Genomic DNA, 5,586 nt, shown 5'->3' on the forward strand with positions numbered 1-5,586 from the left:
GACAATGGCAGCCAGTTTAATGAGGACAGTTAAAGCAGTGTCATGACTGTTGAGAATTTTGTTCAGAAAGTGTTTGCAAAGTCAAAACATTCTATAACAGTTATATACCTATGAGCTGTGACTATCAGGCCTCAAAATATTGTAGGACACCTGGAATATAGCAACTTGTGTCGACACCAAAACCTCAACTCTACTTCTGCCAAACCCAGAGGCAAAACAGTGTTTCTGGACTCAACCTAATAAGTGTAGTGATCTAGTTTTCGGATCACTGAACCAGTCTGGAACTCAAATCCTGGTCTCTGGAACCCCTAGTGGAGGATTTCTACACCTTAAAGACACCACCACACTTCTGGAAGACAGTGCTTCATACACCCTTTTCTGCGATGGAGAAAACCTACCGGTTTCGAACTCACAACGTAACTCTTACAGTCCGTTTCTAAGCACAGAACTGGTGTGGCGCGCTTCATGCATATCCATACTGCACTGTGAACTTTCTGCAGTTTTCAAGGACATATACATTTATATGTAAACTGCGACTAGATGTGAAAATGGAAAACACCTAGTTACACTGGTTTCTGGTCTGCGATGTAACCAGTTCCGAACTCACAACGTAGCTTTAGCAGAACATTATCCTCTACGTACAGGAACGGTGCAGAAATAAGTACCCTGTGTAGATTCATACTGCACTGTAGGACTTATGCTCTTGAATCATCTCTACGCATGGTTCAGTTTCTCTCTTTCAGTCGTCGACAAAAGCCACATGGAACCACAAATACCTCGGCTGCCTGGCCAGGACCCGTGTCATGTACCGTCATGGGCTCATTTCCGAAATATACACTGTTGTGAGAGACCATGTATGGATATGAATTATGCAGACAAAGCTGTCTACAAGCCACAATATATACACATTGGTCCCATATGGGTCCTTCGTCGAACTACAGTTTTTAGTTTGTGAGCTAATCTCCCACTGGCCGTGACAGAGAAGACAGACGACATGTACAGTGTTTACATACGTTCATGTGCATTGATATTGTACCGCTCTTTTCGCGGACAAGCACCGTGACCAGTGGACCACAGCTAAATGCCCCGTCCTATCAAAGGGCTACTAGCTACCCTTTCCAGAAGCGTGCATGTCGGGTCATGAGTGACAACAACAGGGATTCGAACTCCCAACCTCTTGGTCCGAACCACCGGACGACGCACGCTAATACTAAAGACCTTCTGCTTTACGTTAGTGTACAATTTGTACAAGAGATTCCTTCTTGTTATACCGAGGCTCTGATATGTCACAGCTCATGGTCTAAGTTACTTCAAAACTTTTATTATGTTTTTATCCACATATAAACTGTTTTCCTTCTCTGGTTGAAAATAATATTTTGAGTCGGCCTCCATTGAACTGCCACCTCTCTGATGTATTTGTAGTAATTGAATATTTTGTGAAGCGCTTTGGAATGTAATCAAGTCTAATATCCGGAGAAATTCTCCACTCGATTGTTACACTATATCAAAGACTTGTGCTAGACTTATTAGTAACTAGAGGTCAGAGATCTCATGTCTTCGTCAGAGGGACATTTTTCTAAGATAAACGAACATTTTTTAATACTAGAAATAAATTTGGTCTAGAGTACAAAAGAATCTCGGTACTCCCTTTTTTTCCCTTTTTTTATTCTACAGAACACCCCGAAAGGGTTTGCCACAGATTTACAGATGCACTGTCACCGTTTTAGGGCCCCCTAAGTTGATTTTGGACTGTTACTGGATAAAAATGTAACAAAAATTCTGCTTCTGTATTATGATCAGAGTGTCACGACAGTGTCGCCAAATGTAATGAGAAGATGTGATGAAAGGAAAGAATCAGAACAGGGGGAGATTTATTGCTGTTTTCGTTTGTTGTTACACTATGTTCTTTTATTCAATTTGTGCCCTAACCACAGTTAGTATGTTCCAAATCTATGCATCTTAATCAATTTTTTTCGGCCGTTCCGTTCATGTATTTTATGGCGCTTTTGCAATAAATCTAAGGTCTCCCGCGGACGTCATCCATAAAAATTACTTGGACTGGCCTTACAATTTAGGGAATGACCTGCCTGAGGCATGCCCAACTTTTCCTCCCCCCACAGTATTTATAGGACAGCCCCTCCATTGTAAGCAATTGATAGCAGATGGGGAGACCAGCTGTCTCCCATCTGAATCAATGCAGAGGTTGGTGGGGGTAAATCATTATATATCTAACACAAAAGCTCCACTGCAGCAACATAGGGACCCCCCACGAGGCCCGTTTTCGAACTTGACCTTGGCCTCTACAATGGTGGCTTGCCTACCAAAATCATGAACATCTATTTAAATATACTTGAGTTATTTTGCTCACAAGCCACAAACACAAAAAAAATCCACTGCAGTGACGTACGCCCCCCCCCCCCACGAAGCTCAAACTTGCACTTGACTTTCCCCTCAACAACGGTAATCTGCCTGCCAAAAATCATGGACGTGGAATAATGCCTTCAAGAGTTATTCCGCTAAATCCGCAGTTCCCACAATGCGGCGAGACAATTTCATAGTCCTTCTGACGAAGACAATTATGATGTTTTTATTCTACGTACACCTCTTTTTGGTACTATGTTTAATAGTTGTTGCCATACATTGTACCATGTGGAATAAAGTTCTTTATCTGTATGTTTTAGCAGTGGCATTAGCGGTTTATATCAGCTGCTTTTTACCTCATATACGTATTTGTCATACATATTTCTTTACATCGTTTCTATACATGTTTCTTTACATCGTTTAGAGTAAGTCATTTATTTCAACTGATTTTAAAATTTCAAGACTCCATTTTAATGTAGTGAATGATACAATGTCTGTAACTATATAAATGATGTTTGCAAGGAAAGTTATAGCGAATAGAATGAATAATAATATTAGCTGTATTTCCACCAGTAATGTATTTAACTAACTAGAAAGGCCGACATTTGCTTGGGAGCAAATACAGCATATTTCAGTCCATCTCCCTCCCACGCAAAAGTGGACTATTCCAAACTTACCCCAGTGCGAAACTGGCAAAGGTTCTCAAATAAATTAATTAAATAGTAGCTATATGAGAACAAAGATGCAACAACAAGTACTTTGAATCTCGAAAGCTTTACTACTCTTATTACAGGTATTAAAAAACTAACAATGATGAGATTTGATACCTTTTGAAGGTCTTAGGCACATAAAATTGAATGTGTGGGTCATTACTCACCACTTAGGTGCAATATGACCTCAGGTAACCCGCAATGGAACACGTGTTCCATGGATGGAACCAGCCATTCTTTAGATAGAACATGGAACGGGTATTTATACGTACAGCACTTTTGGCCCTTTTTTTGCTGAAAATAGCCATTAAAGTCCCCCAAATGAGTCATTTGGAAGTGGTGTATGCCAAATACATGACTGCTATTCTGTAGACACACGTTCAAGGTACCCTTATACCGAATGTCATATCATTTGGTTGTAATACCAGGGCTCAGGATCCAAAAATCCATTTTTTTGTCGAAAAATGCCCAAAAAAACCCTCATAAAAATTTCTAAAAGGCATGTTTCAAAAAAATGAAAAAAACGTCTGGGGGTATTGGCCCACTCTACCTCCATGCCAAATTTCAAGTCATTTGCCTGAATGATGGTGGAGTTGAATCCCTTTGAGTGTTTGGCAGGAGGAGAAGGAGGAGAAGGAGAAACATGAGGGAACACAATATATTTCATCCATACCATGGTATGGACTGAAATATAATAACTGTAAAGAATGTGCTTTTAGCCGTACAATACCAACGTCTGGACCCACTTTATGAATATGGAAATCATAAAAACGACGAAGCTTTTCGCTGATCGCCTCAAAACTTACCAAAGACGTACAAAATAGTAACATGAATTAAATGTTTTTGGCATACCTCTTTTGTATATTATTTTTAATTTTTATTATTTAAATAAATCGATGAGAACCATAATAAAGAATATGTTGAGGACCTGAATTTGTGTCCTAAGCTTATTTAGTCAGGAATTCATCGCATATGATTCTATACACTATCAGGTGTTTGAATGTGACACTTATGGGAATTTGATGGAAATAATGTAATACAATATTGCAAAAAATCTGAAATCATGTGGACATTAACAATTATATATATCTGAAAGATAAAAGGACATTATATATTGGCCTTCTTACACAGTTTAATGGACAGCAACTGTTACTAAATACAGGACAAGGACACACATGTGTAAAGGCGCCAAAATGACAGCCTTTAGCGTCCAGCCTCCACATTCTCCCTTTCACATTTTTGTGTATTTACATCAGTTTACATTTATTGAAGTTCTCCGCCAAACTCGCATAAATGTCACATTTATATTATACCTCTAGCTGGGGGTAGTGTTCGTTGTTACCCAAGGCTATACCCTATATAAATGGAGGTTGGTGCCGTATTAACGGTGCACAACCCAGTTCTTCCGTGGTAGTGCGCAGTAAAAAAAGTGACGAAAGGGTTTTGAGGGTCCAAGTTTGAGGTGACATTTCTCATAAACTGCCACGAAATATTATTAAACATTAACATGGCTGAAATGGTGATTTTGGGATGAAAATTTCTTTTGGCTCCGAACCTTGCTAATCCTCCGCGCTAAGTGTAATCCGCCCGTTTGACCTAGATTTCGCTCCAAACCTTCCCCACAGTCGATTTGCAAGCCCTCGCGCCGTGGACCATTAAAAAACAAGAGTTCCGAGATCTCATACCTTCATGAAATATGGGCTTGACATGTAAATGTAAATTTCTTCTTTAATTATGTAAATTACCTCCACATTAATATAATAAATTCATCGTGATGTTAACTTTTGATTAACTTACACATGTACCAAGTATGACATTCCCATCATTTACCACTAAATAGTCATAGAATTTTCGCATTAATTATGCAAATTAGGTCATCATTTGCATAATTGGTATCTGTTGATGTTCCATCTGCCATAGATTACATACATTACATGTATGAAAGTACTATAATGTAAAACATTGTAATTATAGAATTTCCTCATTAATTATGCAAATTAAGTCATCATTTGCATAATTTGCAGTTAATTATGTACATCTCTCTCTCAGCTACCTACCTACCAAAAATGATTATAATACCTTGTTCCTATCTGGACTTATTGGCTTTTAAAGATTTCGCCCGAAAATCTCCTGCAGTTCCAAAACAAGCTGCTAGGGGGACCAAACTCACGCCACTTATTCCTGAGAAAAAAAGCTATCTGTCACCAAAAAGTCAAGACCATAGCATTTTTAGGACAAAAGATACAAAAACCGTAAGTTCTGCTGCAGTACCAAGGTCATCCACCAGGAGGCCCATATTTGACCTTGACCTTTGTCTTCCTAAGACCTACCAGCATACCAAATATCATCGCAATCCATAAAGGCGTTATGGAGTTATGCTGACTACAAATGTGCGGAAACACAAACACACAGACACACACACAGACAGACACACACACACACACAGACACGCCTCCATGAAATATATGAGTTTTTGTATACAGTGCACTAAGTTTTTCAAACACACAGCTAATAC

The 5,586-nt window shown here is 39.1% G+C and overlaps 1 pseudogene; it reads left to right on the forward strand.

Moving 5' to 3' along the window:
* Window positions 1-1,938, forward strand: part of LOC109470809 — a 7,215-nt pseudogene extending 5,277 nt beyond the window's left edge.
* The last annotated feature ends 3,648 nt before the right edge of the window (window positions 1,939-5,586 follow it).

The sequence above is a fragment of the Branchiostoma belcheri genome, unplaced genomic scaffold, assembly GCF_001625305.1.
Source record: "Branchiostoma belcheri isolate BF01 breed outbred unplaced genomic scaffold, Haploidv18h27 scaffold234, whole genome shotgun sequence".
NCBI lineage: Eukaryota > Metazoa > Chordata > Leptocardii > Amphioxiformes > Branchiostomatidae > Branchiostoma > Branchiostoma belcheri.